Source organism: Vicugna pacos, chromosome 22 (genome assembly GCF_048564905.1).
Source record: "Vicugna pacos chromosome 22, VicPac4, whole genome shotgun sequence".
Lineage (NCBI taxonomy): Eukaryota > Metazoa > Chordata > Mammalia > Artiodactyla > Camelidae > Vicugna > Vicugna pacos.
The window spans coordinates 13,662,145-13,690,015 of record NC_133008.1 but is presented as its reverse complement, the minus strand read 5'-3'; the positions used below and the strand labels follow the sequence as shown (position 1 = coordinate 13,690,015).

Genomic DNA, 27,871 nt, shown 5'->3' with positions numbered 1-27,871 from the left:
AAATTCTCTCTGAGTCCTTGGAGTCAGCTTTCCAGGAAACCCAACCTACAGACCTGAATTCAGCAATGAAATCATCTGTAATATATTCCTAAAGATCTAACACACACTCCCATGCACATACAGACACTGATACACACATGTATGTGTGTATTAGTATTTTATCTCTCCCTCCCTCTCTCTCTCTCCATATATATATGTATATATATATATATATGCGGGCAGAGAGAGAAGGCAAATGTGGAAAATGTTAAAAAAAATTGGTCTATATTAGTATTACTTTTTCAAATTTTCTGTTGTTTTGAATTTTTTCAAAATAAAAAGTAGACAAAGAAAAAAAGATGCATTACTAACCAATGAGACAAAAATGATACTGACAACATAAATGATGGAAGTCAGAGCACAATGGAAGCATATCTGGAAAACACTGAAAGAAAATAACTGTCGATTTATACTTCAATGCCCAACAAAAATATCCTTTAGAAATGAAGGCAAAAATAAAGACATTTTCATACAAATAAATACTGAGGTAATTTGTCAGCAGCAGATTCACCATAAAAGAAATAATAAAGTTACTCACGTGGAAGGAAAATGATGCCAGACTGAAGCACAAGGAACTAGGAAGTAATGAATAACAAAAGTAAATATGTGAGTAAATACATGTATTACATATATTTGATCAACTTGATAAAATAGTAGTAATGATTTTGCAATAAATTACAAAAAGTAAATAAATATTTATAAAAGTCGTAAATATTTGGTGGAGATACTGTAGATTCAAGGCTGTAAACTTACAGCCTCTCACCTGGCTCTCTGGCATCCGCCAGTACTGACTGAGCAGGAAAAGAACTAGGGGAGCCAATGAGCGCGGGCTTCAGGGCAGGAGCCTGCGTTAAGCGGCTAAAGCACCTAAGTGGGAAGGCACCCTACCTTTGACCCGGCAATAAATCTGAAAGCAAAGCACAGCAACTCTCAGTTACCTGTTTGCTAGAAAAGGACACTGTGTCAGTACAGATAAAAACTAGACGCATCATGCATTTGAAGTATGAGTTTCAAATTCCTTCTCAGCTGCGTATTTTACCTGCATTTTGGGTAATTAGCAGATTAAATTTTCCCTCTCGCATGGGGCAAATAATTAGTCATAGGAAATAACAACAACAATAGTAATTAACAGCAGCAGCAAAAATAAAAAAACAAAATTATATATACATATGCACACACAATGCTTACCCCAAACTGGAAAGAAGAAAAAACAAAAAGTAAGAAATCTGAACAATCCACACATTGGTCCTGTTTGGAACAGTGAACCGAGGGTGGAGAGGTATAGGGAAGATTTAAAGTCAGAGCTCCTGGGGTGGGAAGCTTAAAAAAGGGGTTTATTATGTTCCCATTTTTCATTTCTTGTTCGTCATGTGTTTTTACATTATAGTGGTTTTCTTAGAAACTACGAAATTCACTCTTAGTGTATTTAAATCTAATATAAATGAGTACTTTGGTCAATACCTAAGAAACTCAAGGGTGTTAGAAACACCGTAAATCCATTTACTTTTATCCTGCCTTCTTACTCCTGTGCTACTGTGGTCAAATATATAATCCCATTAGAGATATTTGCCCATTTTTCCTATTGAGTTGCCTTTTTTTCTTATTGATCTGTGGAAACTTTTTTTATTTTTAGTATTCTAGATATTAGTCCTTCTTTAGTCTTACGTATTGCAAACGTTTTCTTCCAATCCATGCTTTTTTTTTTATAAAACAGCTTTATAGAGGGATAACTGACATACAATGAACTGTACAAATGTAATGTGTACAATTTGATGAGTTCTGACACAGCTATCCACCTGTGGAACCATCACCACAACCAAGATACTAAAACATGCACCTTCCTCCAAAGTTCCTTCATGCCCCTGGGGAGCCCACCCTGCCTCACCCTCCCCCCCCATCTCCAGGCACCTACTGGTATGATTTCTGTCTCTACAGATAACTTTGCATTTCCTAGAATTTCACGTGAAAGGAATCATACAATATGTATACTCTTCTTTGCCTGGCTTTTTTTCACTCAGTGTAAGTATTCTGAGATGTGTCCAGGTGTTTGCCTCATTTCTGTTTATTGTTTTTCAGAGCAGTATCCCACTGTACAGACATACGAATATATTCACATAGTGATAGACACATTGCTAATACTTGGTCTGAGTAGTCTCTTTAACTTTATTCATTCTAGTGGTTTTGAAGTGGGATCTCATTAGAGTTTACATGTTGCCAGTGACATGTTATTGACAACCTTTTTGTCTGCTTATTAACCAAAGTGTCTGTCTGCACCTTTTGTCTATTTTTAATGGGACCGTTTCCCTTCTTACTATTGAACTGTAAGAGTTCTTTACATATTCTGATACAACTCCTTTATTATGTAGGTGTATAGTGAATATGTTTTCCCAGTCTGTGACTTGTTTTTCAAAGATAGTTTTTTTCTTTTTATTTTTCTGCACATCCCAGCAGCAGCAAAGCATATTTTGAGAGTTAGTTGAATAAATCCCAGAATCTGAGCTCAACTGTTTATGCCATTATCTGAACAAGAGTGATTACTCTTTTGCATTTCTATCAGTGAAGTATTTACATAACATCTCCCTGATGTCAAATAAAATACTGCCTAGAACAGCACAAAAGGCCCTTAGTTCATTGTCATAAAGTTGTTGGTTTTATGATGTAAGCTTTTCAAAAGTAGCAAGGTTGTCATACTGAAAATCTGCAACTGATTTAAACTTCGCAAGTTATCAGCTCTAATGAATAAACTGAGCTCAGAGTTTCAGAGACTACCGGGAAGCAAAGACAGTCTTAACTTGCTTCATTAAATGTGAGCTGCTACTGATGCTTTTAGCTATTCAGGAAATCTGCCTGAAAGCGACTCACTTTGTTACAAGGTCCTGCAAATTTTCATCTGTGACATCACTGACTTCGTAACTGACCCACATGATTGTCTTTCTAAACGCAGTCAGTGTCCAAGATGTCCCACCAAGAAGCCAACTGAAGCATTTGCTCTAAGGCATCAGCTGCAATAACACAAGAGTAGGAAGGAGTCTGAGAGACAGCGACAGAGACAGAGAGATGGAGGGAAATGAGACTGAAGAACGTCATTCTTCAAGACTGAGTTCCACAAGGAAGAACGAGATGACACTGGAGGACTACCAAAAATTCCCAAGGAGAAAATGCACTTTAATGGGAGACAAAAATCCATTTTTCTGTAATAACACGGGGGCAAGATAATAAGGTAAAGTGTAATACTAATTAGCACGGTTTATCCTCCCTCCAGCCTTCCTTTGCTGGCACTCACGGCCCACAGGATAGGCGTCTAGGAGCAAAATTATAAATAGTGACAAAAGAATTGATCTCTTGGTTTTTGACCTTTAAAAACTAAGGGCTCTGCCTGAAGAACAGAGTGAGTTTTTCCCTCCCTGCTTTCACCGTCTCTCCCTCCATGCACTCGAACGAGAAAACAATTCCTCTGGGCGGATATTCTTAATCAAAGGGGAGTAAAGCTCCATGATGACTAAATGCAGTGAGTGATTCTGAAGTGGATCCCAGATTAGAAAGGGAAAAATATCCATAATGGGCATGGCTGAGATGATTGGAAATTTCTGTATATAGATCTATGTTAGCAATACTAATAAAGGCATTTTGTCCACACTAAATTCCCAAATGTGATAAGGTAGAAGATGCCTTGCTCTTGGGAGACACATGGTGAGGTATTTTAGTGTTAAATGACATGATGTAGGCAACTAGCTCTTTATTGATCCGTGGGGGGTGGGGGTGGGGGTGGGAAAGTGTGTGTGTGTGTGTGTGTGTGTGTGTGTGTGTGTGTGTAGACAGAGAGATAGAGCAAATGAGACAAAAAGTTAGCTAATGGTGTGTCTAGATAAAAGGTGTACAGATATTCATTATATTAGTCTTACAACTTTCCTGAAGGTTGAGGTTTTCAAAATTAACACACTTTTTGAGATGGGAAGAAAGAGACAATCAGAAAGGAGAGCAAAACAGTGAGATGCTGATCAGGGGCTCTCAGCAAACAGGTGTTTGTTGCAAAAGAGAGAATAATACTCAGATGTGATAGCAGAGGGGACTTGCGCTCCGCTTCTGACCTGGATTCCTGGGCAGTAGCAGCCTTGCCTGGAGGAATAAGGTAAAGAGGGCTGTGTGGAGTGTTGAGGGCCAAGAGGGCTTGAGACAGCCAGCCACGTTACCCAAGGCAGAGTAGAGCAGCCAAACTTTATCATTTCCAGCGCTCCAGAGGGATCTGTAAATTGCCCAGCTGAGGGCTCATCTCCCTGATGCCAGGATGCTTTCTGCCACTCCAGAAAGAAGAATGGAAAAACTCTCAACTTACTGAGCTGAAACCTGGAAAGACTGACTTACCCACAAATGACTTTTTGTTTTATGTCACTCAACAGAATGGGGACTTAACCCTGAGGTGAGGGTTAAAGGCTAAAAAAAAAATAAAAAGTGTTACATTTCTTTTTCACCTATGTTTCTGTGGCCTGAGACTCTATTCCAAAAACAATATTTTCACTCTAACAAACAGATTTTGCTTGGACATTTGTAACTCACTCCAAACCTTGGATGCTGCTAATTCAATCTGGATTCCGTTCCCAAGGATCCTCTGCAATCAGTATTAATGGACTGGGGCAAGAGAGGAGATGACTTCATATTTATGAATACTGAATATGAGGACTCAGCTTTTTGCCTTCCGGGAGCCAAATTCCTCTTCTGGGAAGTGCTTCTCTGTTAAAATGACAAACATTTTTAAAGTGCCAAATACTTTTAAAAAGTAGCACATGGAAAGGCTTTCTAAAATCAATATCCAATTTTGGTGATTACACAGTTGTTTCTCTAAACTCAGGTAAGGCACCTTGTATACTCATAGAATTTTGGAAGCATTTACAGTTACAATTATCAACTTAAACTATGTATTAAATGTTAGCTCTTTGAAAAAAAACCCCAGAAATATTCCTTGTGGTCTGTGTCATTAAGCTAGATTTTTACTTGGCAGCACTCAAGGTAGAGATTCTTGCAACATTAAGATAATAATCTCTCCTCTGCAGATTTTCAGTACCTTGGGAATTCAAAGATCAAGTTGCTTAGAGACCTCATGGAATCTGCAGAAAAAGCAAACTCTAATCTTGACATTAGTAATTAACGTTCACCTTACTCTGAAAATTCAGTTTGTTGGCGGCTTAGCTGCTCTTTGGAGCTGAATAATGCCCTTGCTACACCGCATCCCACACGCTTTCCATCCTGAGGGTGGGTGAGGCACTTCAAGGCTCTCTCCAGGTTCTTCTCTCATGGGCACAGTATCAGGCTCTTGCTCCCATTGGCCACTCAGGCAAAACCAAGTTATATAAGTCTGATCTATATGCGTACACACACACACACAGACAAATATGCATTTTATTGTGACTAAGGCATGTGCTAATTCTAATTGCTCTGATATTTTCCCATATATTTACATTATAACTCTTTGGACTGAGATGCATGAGTGCTTGGCTAATACATAAATCAATACCATCCTCAAAATTGAAAAGAGAGACTCCATCTTCTATTTCACCCATAAAAGACAATTTATTGACTTGACTAATTAGCCAAAGTCGTTAGAGAGAGCATCATAGTCATTCTTTAATTCATTCAACAAATATTTATTGAACTCCTACTCTGGAACCTGGCATCTTAGCTGGGTGTGCCACGGTGAACAAGACAGAGTGGGTCCCGCTGCCTCTTAGTAAGTTAGCTAGTTAGTAAGGGGTGAGAGACATTGAAAAAGGAACAAAATTAATAAAATAATGGTCAGATGGTGACAACTGCCTAGAAGAAACCAGAATGGAGTGATACCTTAGAGTGGCTGTGGGGCTGCCTCCGACTGAAGGATCAGGGAACGCTCCACTGGCGGTGACTTCTGAGCTGAGAGCTGAACTCACAAGTGTTTAGGATATAGCTCTGTCTTCTGATTTTTTTTTTTTGCATCATCTTACTGCTTAACCAGGAGGAAAAGACCTCCTTGGTACACATTCAAATGCAGCTATTTGAATAAACATCTTGTGGAAAGGTTTCCATATTATGACCTCAGCATCCACCTTCTTCCTTTTTAAGGCTTCATTCTAAAATGATATTATACCGCTGGAATTCACTTTGGAAATGTAAGTGGCAAGTCCAGACCCATTAGCTGTGAGTGATACAGAAATCCCAAAAAGATGTTCCAGCAGAGGCTGCGCTGACCTTTTAGACAAAAATAATGAGTTCACTGCTGCACTGGCTGTCATACGCTTGCACATCTCAGCCTCTATCAGTGGCCAAAATCATCCAACAAAATGACTCTTTGAGTGCCTATAATGAAGAACAGCTACCAACACACCAGGACAAGCATTCTTCCATTTGTATCCTCTGTGAATCCATCAGCCAGCAGTTCCCATGCTCAGGGTAAAAAGCAGACATATTTCTTGTCAGGCAGTGTATCTACTGAGATGCTGTGGGATGTTCATAGTCTATCATCCTGTACTTCATACACCTTATGACTTAGGATACGTAGTCATCAGAAACAGCCATCTGAAAGTGACGCCATGCAAAATTCTAAAAATGATTTTTACAATTAACCACTAGTCCCATAACCGTATGCTAATCATTTACTCTCCCTAAATATTAATTTTTTGTTTATGTGAAAAGAAGAAATTTAACCAGGCGAACTCAAATTTGAATTATTCTAATTTCAGTTCTAGTTGCAGTCTTTAGTAGTCCATAAAAATGATTCAAAAATATTTCTATGCAAGGTAAGATACAAAACATATTTTAAACGCAAGAAAGAATAGTATATGAGCATTCTGAGTGCTGTATCCATTGGGGATATGCTTGGTGCAACCAATACAAGAGTTGATGGTGGCTTAAACAAATAAGGTTTTCTTTCTCCCAAAAAACAAGTCTAGAGGCAGACTTCAGCTGGACTTGGTTCAGCCACACTATAAGTTAGGGTCAGACTATCTCTCGATCTTCCCTCATGGTTACATGATGGGTGCAAAAATCTTATCCTCACAACTTGCCGAATGACTCAGGAGAGAGGGGAGCAGTGCCAGTTAGGTTTGGTCTTTCTTCCAGGAAAACACGGTATTTTACAGAAGCTTGTGCAGCAACCAGCCCCTTTGGCCTCATGTGTCACACACGGCCAACTGTAGGTCCAAAAGGGCCTGCAAGAGCGAGTATCCAGCTTCTCCAGCCTGTCGAGTGGAGATCCCTTCAGTGGCTCTTGGGTCAGCCCAGTGACCATGTCTATCACAATCATTTCAGTATTACATCTCCATATCCCCATGTATCTCCTTAATTACAACTTCCAGGATAGTTAGATCAAGGGTTGCACTAAAATACAGGTATGGAACAAACATTAAACTACTGAACAACTTAAATTTAGGACGGCCCTGGCTTGTAGAAAACATTAGCGGGGAAAACCAAGTGCCATTGGAGTCAAAGAGGAATGCCTCAACATTTATCAAAGCACACAGAGGCTAAAAGTTGGCCACTTTAAAAAAATACCTTAGGTTCTAAGGAATTACAAAAGAGAAAGTGAAAATCACCTAAGAGTAACCTCTGATACAATATATTTTGTATATGTCCTTTCAAATGTCATTCTAAGCTTTCTACCTGTATTTGTCCTTGCACACTCCAGTCTTCTGTAACTATGCCAGCTTTCTCTGAAATCGACTCTCCTCTACTGAATATATCCTTGTCCCCTTTCCACATAGTTGCTGTGTTATATTCCATACGTAGTGGTTAAGAGCAGAATCAGTCAGGCCAGACTCCCTGGGTGCCACCCCCAACCCTACCACTTATCAGCTGCATAACCCTGCACAACCCTCAACCTCTTTGTGCCTCACTCTCCACATCTTTAAAATCAAATGATAATACACAGGGGGCTGTTGTGAAAATTAAATGAGCTAATCTGCATAATGAATTTAGCAGAGTCAGGAAAATAGTAAGTGCTCCATAAATGTCAGTTATTTTTATTGTATGGAAATATGTTAATTAATTTCATTAATCCTAAATAGGTTGATATAAATGTTGTCTAAAATATATAATTTTATAAATGGCCTGTCTACGAATATCCTTTAAATATATCTTTCAACACATGTCCAATAATTTTCTAAAGATACATTCCACAAAAGATAACTGCTGAGCCAAATAACATCTACATTTAAAATTTTGGCGCTTATTTCCAAGCTGCCCTTCAGAAAAGTTTTTCCAGGCCATCTAAGAGTACTTGTTTCTATATACAATATTCTCTGTTTTTCCATACCAGTTCCAAAACTGGATGTTAATTTTTGCCAAACTGGTCAAGGAAAAATCTCTGTTCTTTAAATCTGTGTTTCTTTGATAAGTAAAAAAGTTTAAAACTTAAAAATATTTTTAACAATTTATGTTGCTTTTGCATGTTTGTTTAATAAATTACTCGATTGTATCCTTCAAGGCTTAACTGATTTTTTTGTTGTAGATGTTGGTGGCCTATATGCTCTTTAAATTAAAGACTCCAATGGCAAAAGCGAGTCTGACAATTCTCCAAACATTTCTTTTTACATTGTCAATGAATGCTACTAAATTTTTCTCAGTTGGAAGAAATACCTAGTCAAGAGAAATTTTCAGTCTTTGTGAGATGTGTATATCAGAAAAGCCTGTAAAAAGGGATAATGAAAATATGGGGGATGAAAACAGGAAGAAAATTATGTTAAATGAGAATGAAGTATCTATTTGATTTTTTAACATTCTGAGTATATTTTTATTTATCCCAAATTGCCAGGGACAAAGGATGGAACTCTACTGTTCCGCTAAGTGTTCCTGGTGTACGATTTTGGAGGGAATGTAAGTCACATAAGACAGCTTTTTCAAAGCCCTTTCCTTGGACCACTTAGCACAGCATCACTTGGAGAGTTCAAATACCTGATTCTGGAATTCAGTTTTCATACTAATGATGAGAGTCTCTAAAGATATAGGCCAGTTTAATCTTTTAAGGACCCTCTCCAGGGTATTCTTATGACCCCAATGTTGGAAAAACTTTGGGAAATGCCAGGTTATTAACATTGCTTAATTCAACTGTTCAGCCATTCATTAAATTAAAAAGTAATTTAAATAATTACAGAGCACCTATTACGTACCAGCCACTGTTTCAGGGATACGGCTAAGTCCGCGTTCTAATGGAGTTCATATTAAAATGGAGGAAAGCAAACAATAAACAAATGTGTGTTATTAGGCAATGTGGTAAGTTTTATTACAAATAAAACAAAGTGAGGAGAAAAAGAATAAGTCTAGAGTGGGTACCACTTTGTATTTATTAATAATAAATATCTTACATTTATCTCTCTTATAGACAGTGAAGTTACTTTGATATCAATCTGAGAGGCATTCCAGTTTCTCAGTTCACCTGAGTTTCTGTGCTGGCTCTCTGTTCTTCAGCATCTCCTTGCTTCCTTTCATCCTTGCCCATTCCTGGAGAGTATTGGGCCCTAAGGGGTATTAGTAAAGGATGGACTCAGTGGCCAAAGGATTGCCATTTCTATCAAGAAGATAAGGAACAAACTAGTGTGTGGTAAACAGCATAGAAAACAACCAAGCAGTGATAAAATAAGAACCAAGGCAAATATTTACAGTCAGCACAAGCCAAATGAATTATTGAGTAGTCTTGCAGAAAAGCACAGCCAAGTCACGTGGAAGCATCCAGCACATCGGACAGTGCCAGCAGTATGGTGAGGTGCAGTGGCTGAGGTTTTGCTAAGGAGCTGCCCAGTTCTAGAACATTCTATCACCCCAAACTCAGACTAAAGGAAGGTCTGGGCTGGGAGTGGGAAGAATGAGCTGAAAGCTTTGAAAGGCCTTGAAATAAACCTGCTTAAACCAAGCACTGGTCAAGAAGCTTTCACACTCTAAACCTGAAACCTAGCCAGAAACCCAAACCAACAGTTCCTCCTCATTCATCAGTAGTTGCAGCAGCAATAGCAATGGAAACAGACACAAACAGTCACACACGGATTCTTCAGAGTTGATCATGTAGCCCCGGGCTACATGGTAAGGGTCTGCTTACCCAAGGTCAGAGTTTCTTAACTATATCCATACATTGACTGGTACATGAGCCCCCATGACGTAAGCAGACGTGTGTGTGTGTGTGTGTGTGTGTGTGTGTGCGTGTGCGCGCAGCAAGGGGTTCTGTGTACTCAGGAATTTTTTTCTATGAAGAAGCTCCATAGGTTTTATCAGATTCTCAAAAGAGACCATCATCCAATAAAGCTTGGATCAAGGATCAACATTCTTTGGACCATAGGCTGGAATATCCAGTTCAGCCACCAAAGGCTTGTAGTTAGAAAGAACGTCATGAAACACTGTTTCCATACTGACCCTAACACACTGACACTCTCCCTCGGAATTGTAAAACGTCTCATGCCTTGTAAGTTCAGTTGCCAGGTAAGGATGGTAAAAGTAAAACATATTTGTTATATACGCAGATCTGTGTCGGGCATTTTAAAATACACATCTTCGTGTTAGGTATCTTTTGCTACATAATAAACTACCTCAAACTTAGTAGCACTATTTACTTACAATTTGGTAAAGTCAGCCACTTGGACTGGATTCAGCTGAACAATTATTCTATCTAGGAATTACAAGGCATGGATTTGGAATCCCAACCATCACTTTTACCACATTCATTAGTCAAGGTACATCACAAGACCAGAAACAGATTCGGCCTCCTAATGGGAGGAGTCACAAAGTCACATAACAAAGAAGCGGCACACAGGAGAATCGCTGCAGCCATCTTGCAAACAATCTATTGCACCTGCAAGCTCAAGAATTTATGGTTAAAATAATAGCACATCTATAATTTGCTCAAAAAGTCCCAGGAAAAAAACTGACGGGGCAATAGTTGAAACAAAAATGCCAAAAAATGATCATTGTTAAAATTTGGATGGGCATGCGGGGTTACAGTTGACCCTTGAACAATGGGGGTTTAGGGCACCAACCCCTGGTACAGTCAAAAATCTGTGTATAACTTTACAGCCAGCCCTCTATACCTGCGGTTCCACACCCTTGGATTCAACCAACCACAGATCATGTAGTACTATAGCATGCATGCATTTAAAAACTTCCATGTGTAAGTGGACCTTTGCAGTGCAAACCTGTGTTGTTCAGGGTCCACTGTAATTACATTACTCTCTCTAGCATTTCTTTTTGGTTCTCTCTTTGGATTTCCATCTCTCTGCTTACATTGCCCATCTGTGCTTGCATGCCAACTACTTTATCCATGACAGTCCTTAGCATATTAATCATAGTTGTTTTAAATTCCCAGTCTGATAATTCCAACATCCCTGCCATGTCTGGTGCTAATGCATGCTCTGTCTCTTCAAATTGTGGGGGTTTTTTCATTTTTTGCTTTTGGTGTAACTTGTAACTTTTTTCTTGATAGCCAGACACAATGTACCAGACACGATGTAAATAGGCCTTTACTAACATGGCAGTGAGGCGTGGGGGAGGGGAGGTGCTCTATCGTCCTGTCACCAGGTTTCAGCCTTTTAGTGAGCCTGTGTCTCTGGACTGTGAACCTCACAAGGTGGTACAAAGCCGCTAGAGTAGACTAGAGTATTTCCCATCCCAGGGTGAGTGAGGCTCTGATAATGCTCCAGCAGGTTAGGTTCTGGTTAACCAGTTTCTCCTGAGGGCAAGCCTTGGTAAAGAACAGTGCTCTGACATATTTCAAAATGGTTCCTTTCTCCTCCCCTGCTGGAAGCATGAGGAGCTTTTTCTCTAATATTTGCTGTGAGAACCTGGTCAAGCTCCTGGAAATAAATCTTACAATATTGTGTCCCAGCGCCCGCCTGGGTCTCCCTGAAGTTTTTAACTCTCAGACTTGTCTGCGGGGAATCTCCAGCAATTGGTTAGTTACAGACCCACTTGTGAGTCTCTGTTTCAGGAAGCCGTGCCTCCCTACATTCACCTGTCTCTCCAATCTTGGGGGCAACAGTTTGCCCTGTGTCCTCCCCTTCCCTACAGATCCAAGAAGAGTTGCTGAATTTTTAGTTTGTTCGGCTTTTTATTTGCTGTTAGAATGGAGTGTGACTTCTAAGCTCCTTACATGTGCAACTGGAAACTGAAGTCACTCTAGACTCTACTTGTGTGTGTTTGCCATTTTTCAAATAAAAGGTTAAAATTAAATTAACAAAACACATGTTCTCAATTAACCCTTATAATGATTCTCTTCTCCCCTCATATATGGGGACACTGAGACAGGGACCAGCAACATGACTGACTTTTGCTAAGGTGACACATTTTAGTAATAACAGCTAATATTTATTAAAGACATACAACGTGCAGCACCTTTCCAAACACATTGCACATCATATCCCCTTTAATCCTCAAACACTATGCACTAGGTGGTATTATCATCTCCATTCTGAGAAGAGAAACACCAAGAGGTTGCCGAGGGTCACAGAACAAGTAGTGAAAACAGAATGTGGATCTAAGAAGTGTGGCTCCAAAGCCTCCACTCTCAGACTGCCCCCCACAAAGAAGTAAAGCTGAGATTAGAATCAAGGTTTCTCTGTCTCCGGTTGTGGGGTTTACCCATTCCACAGTGGCGGGCTGGGACTTTTAGAGCTGGCTACTTCCCTAGTCATGTTCTTTCAGTTCACTGCTTGTCCAAGTTTCTCCCTTCAAAATTTGCACATGGTACCGAACAATTAATAACCCATACTCAATCAGGGGTGTGACTAAACTGCACACCCATTTTCCACTGGATTTTCTATTTCTCCTACTAAGTAATATAACGTACCTGTAAGTGCTTTCAATTATAAGATAACAGGAAGTGTTCACTCACTCTCCAACAGAACTAGCATTTTAAACCAACAACTATTTGAAAAGTTATTTTCAAAGATTTCTAAAAGAAGTCAAAGCTTGTGGTAAACTTCCCCTTTGGAATCTTCCTTGCCAACTTCCTTAGCTATAAATGTCCTTCGGTTTATACCTGCTTCACTGCAGGGCGAGAAGCAGGAAGACTCATGAGTTGGGGAGGGAGGTGCTGACTGAGAAAGCCTGTTTCCAGGAATGACCTGAGAAGTACACGGGGCAGCCTGGGATTTTTCAATTGCTCTTCTTTCTAGACTGAGGTGCTTTTTGTCACTACTACGTACCCTCCTGACTCTGTCAGAAACTCAGCTACTCAGCCTGAAGCCACAGCTTGTCACTCCTGACTCTGAGGAAGTGAGAAAGTAAATCTGACCTAAATACTTAGTGGGGACACAGGAGGGAGGGATTTCATGCCTACACCATGTGAAGTGTCACTTGACTTTGCCTGAAACAATCTCTAGTTCAGCTCTTACCAGCAGCAGCAGTGCCCTATCCCAACTACAACAGGGAAGTTTACCGGCGTGTACAAGGGAGAGGTAGCGGCGTGTGTGTGTGTGTTGGGGGTGGGGAGTGTTTTAATGCTGATTTAGAAATTAAAAGCAGTCATGACTTATCTAGAAACATACCAAAATTTTAAAAAGGGAGTATTCCCTCCAAGAGTTAACTGCTGATAGAAAAAGTTGACAGAATATTTTATTAAGATTCAAAATTAAAACTACTTCTCTGGGATCCTAAAATAATCTCTTTGTAAACAGGCCTGTGTCCCTTCCACAATGATGGGAGAGTAAGTAAAATAGTGTCTTACTCACAGACCCAAAACATTCGATCTACTTGTCAACAGTATTCCCCCAAGCACCTGCCAAGTCCTCAGCTTTGCAGAGAGGACGTTAAAGGACTGAGGACATTAACTGATGGATCAACAATGAGCTATTAGAAGTTCTCTGATGCTTCACCTTCTTAAGAGATCAAAATATACTTCACCTTCTTAAGAAATTAAGGAGCATGAGAAAGTATAGTGAGCCATATTTCAAAACTTACTATTTTCAAAATAGAGAGGAGGGCAGAAAGAGAGAAGAGAGACAGAGATGCTAGCTCCTTTTAGACAAGCTCCTTAATCACCTGGGTCTCAAACTCAGTCAATTACAACAACACATAAAACAGTCAAATATTTAATAAAAACACAGTCAGAACTTGACCTCCAGTCCTCGTAGGTGCATTGTATGTATCAGGTTTCCCAGAAACAGGAGTAGTAAAAACAGATTATTTATAAAGAAGTATTTTCTTTCTCTATCCAAGTAAACTCTTCCCCTGGTAACCACACAGCTGTTGAAGTAGCCTTTGGGAGAGAGGTCGGGTGATTTCCTTTCTTTAAGTTCCCTAACACTAGGGTGTTCAACACTAGGGTGTTCCCTAACACAAAGGTGAATCAAAATTCAAATTCTTCTCAGCTTTCAGAATCTCTGAGAAAATAAAAGTCCATCCCAGAAGACTGGCGTAAGTCAATTAGTTAGATGCTGTGAGGAAGTTGTAATTGAGGGAGTTGGAACTGCTGGATTTTCAGTTTTAAAGTTAGTGTTATTCAGCCCAGAATGTGCTCTAGGTCTCAGCCCTCGGCACATGTCCCTTGCAGTCAGGGCCACCAGACATTTTTCTTTCACTGTGGGAAAGTGTCAAATCCTTTTTCTTTGTGTGTGCACATTTGAGTCACAGGAAATGGTCTTTACATTCCACTCACAGGAATGAATGAGGTGTGAGGACATTTTAATTTCACATAAATGCTTCATGTCTCTGTCAGAGTGGATTTGCCTTTGTTTCTTTTATGTAACTGTTTAAAAATTCTAACAATTATGAAAGTGACAGAGATTCATTATGGAAAATTCGGGACACAGATAAGGAAAGGAAAGAAGTAGGGGGAAGTCATCTAAAGTTATACAAAGACAACTACCTGTAGCATTTCCTGTTCTTTAGAAGACTTTTTATTAAGATAAGAATTATAATTTTTTTTATTGATGGTCATCTTCAAATTTTCAAGAAAAGTACCTATGAAATGAGTTATAATTTTATCATCCATAATTCTGATAAATATATATTTATGGTGAAATTATTGTAATTTTTATTACAAATAATACTGCAATAAATAATAAGCAACAATGAAAACTGAAAAATAAACCTGAGACTATATAATTTTAGAGGTAATTAAAAATAATATAAATAACAGTGGCCTTGGTTAAAGTAACAAAAAAATGGGTTTGGGTCTCAGTTCTGACACAAACCTATAGTGTGATTAAGAATAGGCTGCATTAGACCAGGGGGAAGACCAGGAAAACTACAGTCCTGCAGCCTGCATACCAAGTCCACAAGCACAGGCCAGACACTATTTGGGACCAGCTGGCCCTGGCCCTTCTGTGACAAGAGAGGAGTGCACTGCTGGGATGCATAGGACATCTCCCACAGACAGCCACCTCTCCAAGGTCAAGAAATGTAACTAAACTACCACAAACATAAAAATACAAATAGTAATTGAGACAAAATGAGGTGACAGAGGAATATGTTTCAGATGAAGGAACAAGATAAAGATCCCAGAAGAATAACTAAGTGACACAGAGATAGGCAATCTACCTGAGAAAGAGTTCAGAGTAATGATCATAAAGATGATCCCAGAACTTAGGAGGAGAATGAACATACAAAGTGAGAAGTCAGAAGTTTCAAACAAATAATTAGAAAATATAAAGAACAAACAAACAGAATTGAAGAACACAATAACTGAAATGAAAAATACACTCAACAGAATCAACAGTAGACTAAATGAGGCAGAAAAATTAATCAGAAAACTCGTTAGAGTACTGGAAATCTCTGCCACCAAACAGAAAAAGAAAAAAAGAATGAAAAGAAATGAAGACAGTTTAAGAGACCTCTGGGACAACTTCAAGTGCACTAATATTCACATTATAGGGAACCCAGAAGGAGAAGACAGAGAGAAAGGGCCTGAGAAAATATTTGAAGAGATAATAGCTGAAAACTTCCCCAACCTGGGAAAGGAAACAGTTACCCAAGTCTAGGAAGCACAGTGACTCCCATACAGGATTAACCCAAAGAGGAACACACCCAAGACACGTTATAATCAAGACAATAAAAATTAAAGATAAAGAGAGAATATTAAAAGCAATAAGGGAAAAGCAACAAATAACATATAAGGGAACAGTCATAAGGCTATCAGCTGACTTTTCAGCAGAAACTCTGAAAGCCAGAAAGGAGTAGTACAATATACTTAGAGTGATGAAGGAGGAATACCTACAAGCAAGAATACTCTACCCAGCAAGGCTCTTGTTCAACTTTGATGGAGAAATCAAAAGTACAATAGAAAAGATCAATGAAACTAAGAGCTGGTTCTTTGAAAAGACAAACAAAATTGATAAACCTTTAGCCAGATTCATCAAGAAAAAAGGGAGGGCCCAAATCAATAAAATCAGAAATAAAAAAGGAGAAGTTACAACCACCACCACAGAGATACAAAGGATCATAAGAGCCTACTACAAGCAACTATACACCAATAAAATATACAACCTAGAAGAAATGGACAAATTCTTAGAAAGATACAAACTTCTAAGACTGAAACAGGAAGAAATAGGAAATATGAATAGGCCAGTTACCAGTACTGAAATTGAATCAGTAATTTTAAAAATCCCAGCAAACAAAAGTCTAGGAACAGATGACTTCACATGTGAATTCTACCAAACATTTAGAGAAGAGTTAACACTTAATCCTTCTGAAACTATTCCAAAAAATTGCAGAGGAAAGAACACTTCCAAACTAATTCTGAGGCCACCATCACCCTGATACCAAAACCAGACAAAAATATCACCAAAAAAAGAAAATTACGGGCCAATATCACTTATGAACATAGATGCAAAAATCCTCAACAAAATCTAGCAAATGGATTCCAACAATACATTAAAAGGATCATACGCAATGATTAAGTGGGACTTATTCCAAGGATGTAAGGATATTTCAATATCTACAAATCAATCAATGTGATATACCACATTAACAAATTGAAGAATAAAAATCATATGGTCATCTCAATAAATGTAAAAAAAAGCTTTTAATAAAATTCAGCATCCATTTATGATAAAAACTCTTTAGAAAGTGGGCATACAATGAACATACCTCAACATAATAAAGGCCATATATGACAAACCCACAGCTAACATCATTCTTAATGGTGAAAAGCTGAAAGCATTTCCTCTAAGACCATGAACAAGAATGCCTACGGTCATCATTTTTATTCAACATAGTTTTGGAATTCCTAGCCACAGAAATCAGAGAAGAAAAAGAAATAAAAGGAATCCAAATAGGAAAAGACATAAAACTGTCACTGTTTGCAAATGACATGATATTACACATAAAAAATCCTAAAGACACCACCAGAAAATTACTACAGCTCATCAATTAATTGTTGTAAAATTGCAGGATACAAAAGTAATATACAGAAATATGTTGCATTTCTATACACTAACAATGAAATAGCAGAAAGAGAAATTAAGGAAATAATCCCATTTACCATCACATCAAAAAGAATAAAATACCTAGGAATAAATCTACCTAAAGAGGCAAAAGACCTGTACTCCATAAACTATAAGACCCTGATGAAAGAAACTGAGGATGACACAAATAGATGGAAAGATATACTGTGTCTGTGTTCTTTGATGGGAAGAATCAATATTGTCAAAATAACCATACTACCCAAGGCAATCTACAGATTCATTTCAATCCTTATCAAATTACCAGTAACATTTTTCTTAGAACTAGAACAAAATATTTTTTAATTTGTATGGAAACACAAAAGACCCCAAATAGCCAAAACAATCTTGAGAAAGAAGAATGGAGCTGGAGGAATCATGCTCCCTGACTTCAGACTATACTACAAAGCTACAACAATCAAAACAGTACGGTATGCCACAAAACAGACACAATGGAACAGGATAGAAATCCCAGAAATGAACCCATATACTTATGGTCTATTAATCTACAAAAAAGAAGGCAAGAATATACAATACAGAAAAGATAGTCTCTTCAATAAGTGGTGCTGGGAAAACTGGACAGAATAGGTTGCTTTACCTCTCTCAAATTCAGTTTTTAATCTGTAAAATGAAGGAGTCAAATTTTATCCCTGAAGTCCCTTCTTGTGTTAAACTTTTCTGACTCTACATGAGTAGAGTCAACAGCTGAGCATTTCTTTGCTAGATTTTACCTGTACAGTAAAATCTGTATATTCAAATTACTAGTTTCTGTTTTCCATTTATAGATGAGTTCATCTAAATGATCACTTCAATTCTCCATTAATGAAAACACAGCCAAAGAAGAGAATCAACTTAAGAGTTATTCTGTTAGAAATTCATTCACACTTTTAAGTAGACTAAACTGAAATAGGAAAGGAATAAATGATCCTTTAATCTTTCTAACCTAAAAATAATCTTTTTAGAGCTACAATATAGTCAGGTTCTTTTCTCAAGCAAAGTATTAGATCATCTATAACAATATTAAGAACTCCACTTGTACAAAAAAGAAGAACAGAATCAGCTTCGAGGACACGAGCAACAACGTAGGCTTTCCTCATATCATGGATGGAAAACTCAAATGCATATAGGAATCACACAAATAGGTAATATACATGTCTCCTTATATCTGACTCATTTAACTGAATGAATAAACCCAATGGTAGAGAGACAGGACTGTGGTGAACTGGAAAATGTTATGCCCAGAAAAATACAAAGATCTACCAGATTGCTGGCAAGAGGAATGTGAGCATAGCATAGCCAAATCTTCTGATTTTTCATAGGAAGCTGACAATCCAGACGTACGTGTGTGAGTGTGTGTGGTGCAAATTTCCGAGTATAGAATTTTGGCTCAAAGTTTCTTTTTGTTTTCCCCCCCTGTACTGTGTAGGCCAAATAGCACAACTGTGGGCCACCAATTTGCAAACCTCCAACTTGCAGAGAAAAATCGACTCCCTCCATTTTCTGGAATGCATGCTGCACAGATGTGCTACTGACATGTTCAGGCAAAAAGTGGAAGACCAAGCCAACCATCTGGGGAAGAGGGGCTTCATCTACGTTGCCCTAAAAGAAGCTCAACATTTAAACCCAAGGGGATCCATTTTGGAAATATTTCCTCCAAACAACTACACATTTTCTCACCTATGAATAAAATGCTGAAGATGATTAGATTGTTTTATCCATAGGCGTATAAACGTGTATCTCTTTGGTTTTCTGACTTAGCATCATAAAATGTAAATTAACCCCTTTAAAATGAACTTGGAAAAAAGCCTTATCATCAATGTATGAAATATACTTGAATTCAGTTTGAACAATAAAATTACCCTGATGCCTCTGAACCTCACCCTATACCCCTACCTCCAGCCACGAGAAAGGGGCATCATGCAAAGAAATATTCCAGTGCTGTGCTGTGCTAATGTATCTAACGTTAGAACATGTGCCCCTCCCTCTCGTTCCTATAAAAACGTCTGCGCAAAGTGGGCCCAGCTGGCTTGCAAATATGTTCCATGATGCAGGCCAGCTTTCAGCCCCCACCTATCACTCTTTATCACTCTTTGTCTCCTCTCTGCCAGCATGTATTTCCCTTTTAAACTAATCTAATGCTTAGCGGAAAAAACAATCATTGTTAACAGGTTAAAAGTTAATGTGTTTCACCTGTTTCACCTCCTTCCATTAGTAAACGTGGACAGACAAAGGGAGATTTGACATACTACCTATTGGCCTATCTCCTCCACGGAGGAAATTATGAGGGGCACTCAAGAGTTGTTCATCAAAATGTCAGGCTCAAGTTTGGTAAAGTCATTGTAACACCTGCTTTATGGGAATTATCATGGAATCTCACTTCTTTTTACTTTGTACAGAGTCTGCTACTGGCCAAGAAATACACTTGCCCATGACTTTTATTTACACTTCAAGGCCTATTTGGGACGGTGGGGAGGAAGGAAATTTCAGGAATCAGCTAGTGGTGAACAGTCCTAGAGGATGAAGCTGAAAGACATCCAAACTGCTTGGGAAGCCTCTTGACATTAGGGGGTTCTTACAGGATTGCCAGGGACTTCCGAAGTTTCCATTAGTTCAGACTCAGTAAGCTATGAGAACAGTTTCACCTGGAAACTATCTCAAGTCCAGCCAAAGCTGCAAGCAGCTGATATTCAGATAGATTAGAAAGAAATAACTTGCAAAAAAAATTTTTTTAAAGCAAGTCTGAAGTACTTCAAAATCATAGAAAAGGCTCAAAATGGCAATCCTTTTGAGCGTGCAGAACCAGGATTCCTGCAACCAAAGTATACACCCAAGATCCAGGTCTTCACCTCTTTCCATATTCTACCTTCTTGCAGGATAACGCCACACCTCTCCTATACTCCTGTCCCTACTGGTCACCCAGTGACACTCTAAGTAAAAGGGCAATGTGGGTCTTCTTGGCTCACTGGGGAATTTTAAGTGGTTTTTAATTCCCAAATTGCTCAAGCCTTTTTATCTACCACTTATGCAGCTAGAGGGGATACGAGCTAAAAGGCCATAAACCCTGAAGATTAAAAGGATGGAATTCTCCCCAAATTCAGCTGCTAATTTTCCCAAGAATAAGCCATGCTTTCCTACCAATTAGCACTGCTAGATATAGCAAACAAAAATACAGGACACCAGTTAAATGTGAATTTCAGAAAATAGTATATCATTTTTATTATACATCTAAAATATTGCATAAACATACTTGTACTAAAAATTATTCATTGTTTCACTGAAATAAAATTTTAACTGGCTATCCTGTATTTTATTGGGTAATCTACCACCAACGGATTCAGGAAAACGGTAAGAAAAGTCATTCAACAAAGCTAATGAACAGGAATTTTAAAATGTAGAAAGCTCTTAACTGCAAGAAAAAGACTAAAGGACCCACCATATCCTACCTTTTCATATGATCAGCTAGCCCAGCGAGTCTCCACCCTGGCTGCACATGACAAGTCACTTGAGGAACAGCTAAACATTTTTGGTGCATTTACCCGGCCCTAGATAAATGGATCAGAATGGAATATTTTAAGATGCCGCATGATTCTAATGAGCAGTCAGACTGAGAGCCACTGAGCTAAAGAAGCAATGAAGAAAGCTGGTGTGGTAGGGAGTGTGACTGTTTCAACCCAGGTTCCCAAACATTACTGCAAATCGCATTCTTCCCCGGGGATGTTTAAAAATCACTGATGCCTGACAGCCACCCCGAGGCATTTCAGTTCAATTAGTGCTGGGCACAGACTGGGCATCAGGAGTCATAAACGCTGCTCAGGTGTTTTAATGTACAACAAAGTTTGGAGACCACTCATTGAAACGTATATACCTCTATTTCTTAGGATAGATGCAGCATTAATTACTTTTGTGCGAGTAGGAATGAAATCAAACCTTCCAAACATATTTAAGAATAAATTAGATGTTACTTTTTCAACTTATTTTTCCCATGTTGGTTGAGAGATTTAAACCCTGTGAATGGAATGCTGTTTTCAGGAGCTTAACTCTGCCTGTTTATAGGATGCCTATTAATCCCTTTGCCAGGAGTTTTATAGGTGGGAGGAGGACAGTCATCCAAGATACTTTGGTAACTCCCTGCCTTCAATCACACATAATAATGATTATGTGCTAGTGTAATTCAGAAACCATACTTCTGTACATAGAGATCTGCTCTATGCACAAACTGATGGACTGACATGGGAGGGAAGAATGTGATGCCAACCTCCAGATTAACTTGCAAGAAGGAAAAAACAATCTGGGTCTTGCTAAATTCAAACATGGTCATAAGGGACAATGTAGTCCTCTGATCTTTGTTACAAATTGCTAAGCGCACTACTGATTCCTGAAACTGTTAGTCTTCCAACATTTAAAAGGTTACTCACCCCCAAGAGATTATTCAGCCCTGATCTGACAGAAAGTGCAAGAGCATTGCTTTTTAGTGCCAAAAGCCAATAGATCTGAATTCCAAAGAAGCATGCTTTGTGGGAGGATCTGGCTTTACCCCAGCTGGTTGGGTAATGTGAGAGCCAAGGGAAGACATGACTGTCAGAGAGGACACCTGACAAGTTCCAGAACTCGAGCTCAGGGAAGTATTTCACAAGACTGACCAATTTATCAAAAGTAGCCAAATACTGCCTACACACAGCACATCATGGGGAGGTTGATGGGGTTCATTTGTGATGAGCCAGAGGCTGAGCAACTGGCCTGATAATAGAGAGGCCAGTAAATGGTAAAATAATGATTAATGCAAAGAAAGGATCACATCTACTATCAGGGCTGCCTAAAGTTTTTTATCACTATGATAGGAAAAAGGGGAACTTTCACTGTCTGTATAAAGTATAAAGAAACTGCAAAGCATTTTTTCATATCTCATATTTTGAGAGAACTCTGAAAACATAAAATTATCTTTTAAATACAAATAACTAACATTTCCCATTACTGGGCTGTGGAGTCTTCTTACTCACGTACTTCACCATTACATAAACAAAGGACTTTAAAGATTACTAAAATTGTACACCCTTTTAAATATGTTCTATTTTTTTGAAAATTAATAGGACATGTGCCAGATTTGTTTTGCAGGAAATAGATAAACCTGTCCAAGACATGGTGAAAGATTAGGAAAACTTGAGTTTTAAATCTTTAAGTTCATTGAGGGTGTCTCTTCCTTTAAGAGAACTTAATACATGGAAGTCTGTATTTACACAAAAGTGAACATTTACTTCAGCCAAGGATTCTTCGCTTTACAGGCCTCTTCAATAGGGTTATTTTATATGCCAAGTTCCCCAGTACAATACAAAATGCTTGAATTATAAAAATTACACCAATACATAAATTCTGCATGAAGACATATTGGTTCGAGTGAGGGGTACATATTGTCAAAGGTGAATAAAGCCATAAAAAATTTCAGAGGGTATCAAGTATCCTAAACTACCTATTTAGTGTATTGTCTCTGGTACGTGTAGTTCGTTTCATGTAAACCAGTAAACTTTTAGCATTTTTCACTCAGGGTTAAGAATAGTAATTTTTCTTTTTTACAAGTGACGGTTCTGATCTCTCAAAGAAGGTTTCTAGATTCCCCACTTGAATTGATGAATTGCATTTTTCATTCACTCATCAAACCTGACTTTAGCATCCAGCACAACCCAAACATTAGACACTTGCTGGGAGAAACTATAGCGAGCAAAACATATATAGGCCTTTTCTATCCTCGGAGAGCTAACATTTTAGTGAGGGAAGCAGACATAAATTAGACAAATTACTAGAAAGTATTATAATTGTTTCAAAGCATAAGCACAAGCTGCTATAAACTGTACATAGAGGACATGCCCTAAGCTAAAGATTCAGAAAAGGGGTCCCCAAGGGAGTGACATTTGAGCTGAGACCATGCTGGAAATAATAACAGCTACCATTTACTGACATTATGCTAAGTGTTTAAAAAGTATTAGGTCACTTAAACCATACAATGAACTACTGAATTAGGTACTTTGATTATTCCATTTTGTGATCCAGGAAACTGAGGCTTACGGAGGCTAAACAGTTTGTTAAAGCAACCAGAGGAGGTAACAAAGCCTGCAGTTGAACCCAGATGCTGACTCCAGAACTCAGACTATATTCTTAACCATTAGTCATAGGGCCTCTCCAGTGAAAAGGATGAGATGGAGTATAAACAGCCTGCTTGGGCTGCAATAACAAAATACTTAAACAATGGAGAACTTATTTCTCACAGTTCCGGAGGCTGGAAAGTCCAAGATCAAGGTGCTGGCCCACCCATTTCCTGGTGAGGGCTTTCTTCCTGGCCTGCCGATGCTGCCCTCTCACTGTGTGCTCACGTGGCCTTTTTTCTCTGGCGCAGAGAGAGACAGACAGCAGCTCTCTTTCTCTTCCTCTTCTCATAAGAGGCCACCAATTCTATGGGATTAGGACCCCACTTTTCTGACCTCATTTCATATAATGATCTCCAAAAGGCCCTATCTCCAAATACAGACATATTGAAAGTTAGGGCTTCAACATACGAATTTGCAGGGGACACAATTCAGTCTATAGCATAAACTAAGTTAAGAGGATGAGAGCGAGCCAGATGAGGAGTAACTATGATCTCAAATGACTAAGAGTGTAGATTATAATAAATAATGAGCATTTGGCTCATCTTCTGGCTGAAACTAGCATGGTAACCATATCTACCAACAGACTCTAATGTCTGTAACAGAAAGATGTTCCCTTCAGATAAAATATTTGCAAAGGCTGTCACCTAGTGGCAACAGGCAGGAGAGAGCTTACAGGTGCGTATGACTGAACAGGTGTATTCAATGTAGTTTGCATGTATTCCCAAGTTGTTTTTCCTAGAAGTACGTTACATTAAACTAAGCATTACAACATCAGGGCAGTTTCCACTTCTTTCCATACAGAAAGGTAGTGTCACAGTTTCAAGCTCTCAGAGAAAAGTACAGGATGTTAACTTTTATCCCATTCCACTTTGAGTCAGATCAAATAAATCTGAGCCATCGGCATAGTGAGTAATATGTATACCTAGTGAATACGTTTTATTCAGCAAAGAACAAACTTTTGTAGATTAGGATTACTGTACTGGATAAAGAGCCCCAAATAGTTGAGGTACTGTCATAAAGTAAAAGGAATATGTAACGGATACTGGAAGATAGAAGTCACAAATAGCAACTACAGTTTTGTGAACAGCTGCAAAAATCAGGACTCTCGAATTATTTATATATATATATATACACACACACACACACACACCTAGAACCAACTTGAGTGGGTACTATTCTTGGCAAGTAAAAACCATAACTGATATAAACACTGCGTCTTACTTCTAACTGGCTTAGGTGCTAGAATCATCTGAAGAAGCAAGCTTAACAGGGGTGTAATGGTAATGTGAAGTGGTGCCAAGAAAGGATTACACACAAGCTGTTTGAATCCTTATTTTTCTCCAATATACATAGGCCCCTTCATTTAAGATACACCTTCCTTTTAGTACAATCAAGACATTTTTCTCAAAAGAGCCATCATGGGATCCTATCTCTGGAAGTTAGCAACTTACAGTTTTAGCCTCATCAACTCCTAAATGTGGAATGGGAAGTTGGCAGGTTAATTAGTGCGTTCAGGCTCTCTAAGCCGCCTTCTTGATTCACCAGGTCTCAGACATGCTCCAGGTTTTAATTACCACAACCCTGAGTGTAACTTCCAAAACTTCATATCCTGGTCCATCCTATGAATCATGGAACTTTGTAAATTAATCCAGATCTTATTTGCAAACTCCATGTCTCAGAATCCTGGGCTTGTTCTTCCTTGACCCTAAAAAGACTAGCTTGGAGTTTTCTTAATAATATGAAGGAGTAAGAAAGAATAAGCCATACTCTGAGTAACAGTTTATTGTTTGATAAATACCCCTTCCACTAAATTCTAAGTTCCCTGAGGACAGAGACTATTGTGGTACCAAAACAAACTTAATCATTCAGTAAGTTCATGTCAAAATACACACTGCTTTCAGTACAGTGCAACACTCCCTTCTACACCATTTTTGAAAACCAGTCCTTTCATTTCCACTAGAATAGTCATAGTGAAGGAATGATGGCCAGTTTACCACAGCAGTCTATCCCAGTTTTGAACAGCTGCAATACTAGGAATTGTATTAGGAATTATATAATCAGAAATGCTATTATTATTATTATTATTAGAAGTAATATTATAGCAGTAACATTAGGAATTATATTCCCAACATCTAAATTCCTTTCCTATGCTTGATGAATCCACTTGATCAATCTGTGTGAGGAGGCAAAATCCCATCTCTTATTATGTAAACTGAAAACGAGGGATGCATTTTTTTCGCCCTGACCCTTGGCATTTAGCTCATGGTATGTGGACCTCATCTGGTATGCAGATCTGCATCTGGAATTGTGAATCTTAAACAAGTTATCCGAACAAGCAGGGAGCATCTAGAATTCATTTCTCTTGTGACATCTAGTGTCCAGTGGTGGTACAGGCAGCAGCCTATCCAGACAATTCCTAATGACTGACTTCAATTTTGATGTGGATTTTGCTAATGCTATCCCCTTCCTTTGAATATACTCCTCCTTAGCTTAACCATCCTTAAAGGCCCTGCTCAAGTGCCACCTGGACTATGAAATGTTAAAAGAACACCAAGACAAAACTGACCCCTCCCATCACATAACTCCTTTAGTGTAGGGTATACACCATTCACAAAATATTTATATACAGCTCTGTGGTTATTTTTATTTGTTTTTATTTAATCCCCTACCATATTGTGAGCATCTTCCAGAGAGGAGTGACAATTACATCTCTGAATTCCTTCCACTATGCCTAGCACATTGTGGACACTCAGCCAACAGTTTAAAATATTTTTTAAAAATATTAGATTTGAAAGAAACATTACTGAAGTGGAAGTCTACTTTCTTATGTTAACAAATGAGAAAAATGAAGTTCATATACTTTATAGATTACCTAATTTCAGCCAGTCATGATTGGTCTAAGCTAGAATGTCTTCCTGACTCCTGAATTAAGGAATCTTTATTAAATGATAGGAAAATGGGATTTCATTTATTCAAGAAGTGATGACGAATGAGCATTTGTTCAGCCAGGCCCCAAAAGCATCTACCAGGCTACACTGTGAGCAACGTGAAGACATCATCGTTGCCAGTCTTCAAGCCCACATCAATCCGTTGCCTTGCTCAGTCAGAAATAGAAGTCTGCAAAGGGATTTGAGAAAAGGAGGGAGAGTGTGGCATCCCAAGACCTAAGGAGACTCAATGAGAGCAATCAACTCTGTCAATTGTTGAGAGAAATGAGGACTGAATAACAGATTTTGCAAGATATAACTCACTGGTGATGTTGAGAAGAGTCATTCCACTGGAGTTGTGGGACCAAAACCTGAAGTGGGGGAAAAAGTTAGAATAAAAAGTAAGAAAATTAAGATACCAAGTCTTAACTTTTTCTCCCCCAGCAATTTTGTTATCAAGGGAAGCAAATAAATAAGGTGGTAGCTGTTTGGGGTCAAGGGAAGTTAGTATTATTTTCTGAGATGGAAATCATTACAGAATGTTTATTTGTCGATAGGGAAAGTCCAACTGGGAAGAAAAAACATAATGAAAAAGAGAGGACCTATGGCCAAGTCCTCAAGTAGGCAAGAAAAGATGGGCTGGCACAACATGATCCACAGAATAGTTGTTAGAACTCATAAGTGCCCACCAAATGTTGCCTATTATGATTTCTGTTTGCTTAACGAATAGGCATTAGGTTTACAAAATATAAATTATTTAAACACACACGCAAGTGCTTGGACTTTAGCAGCCGACTGCGTTAGTTCAAATTCTACTTCTACCATGCGGCCAAGGTATTTTTCTTCTCAGGGCTGTTTTCCTCTGTAGAAAAAGATAGTAATACCTACTTCCTAAGACTGTCGGCGAGTTTAAGTGAGACAATCCGTGTAAAATTTAGCACTGTACCGGCACATGGTGAAGGCTCCAGTATGTAAGGCCATTACAGTAACTGTCACTCTGTACTATGAAAGAAACTGTGATTCTGTCTATGATGCTTTTGGGCACTGCAACACTGAGTTAAACTCCTGGAACCGTAAGACTGGCACCGCAGGGCAGAGCCTTCAGGACGCACAGCGGCCGATGCGCGGCTAGGCCAGCACGCGTGGAACTCTCCACCGCCTCACCTCCTAGTGACACTGTTCCTCAAGAAGCTACGGTCGTTAGGAGAAAACAAAACAAACAAAACAAAGACAAACCAAGAAATAAAACCAAAAAAAACACCCAGAAAAACCAACCCTGAGTAACGCTGAGGAGACAGAGAACCACGTCTACGTCTACGCCAAGCCCGATTCTCTCCGCTTGCACCTGCGCAGACGCTGCAGATGGGGCGTGGCACGGGATTTC

The 27,871-nt window shown here is 38.8% G+C and overlaps 1 long non-coding RNA gene across 1 annotated transcript; it reads right to left on the bottom strand.

Annotated features, from left to right (window-relative positions):
• Positions 1 to 9,325: 9,325 nt before the first annotated feature.
• On the bottom strand, positions 9,326 to 27,850 carry LOC116285058 (uncharacterized). Its single transcript, XR_012063114.1, has 4 exons — positions 27,763 to 27,850; positions 26,812 to 26,858; positions 20,867 to 20,965; positions 9,326 to 9,518 (listed from the first exon to the last, which is right to left on the bottom strand). It is a non-coding gene; the product is annotated as an uncharacterized lncRNA (long non-coding RNA).
• Between the last annotated feature and the right edge of the window lie 21 nt (positions 27,851 to 27,871).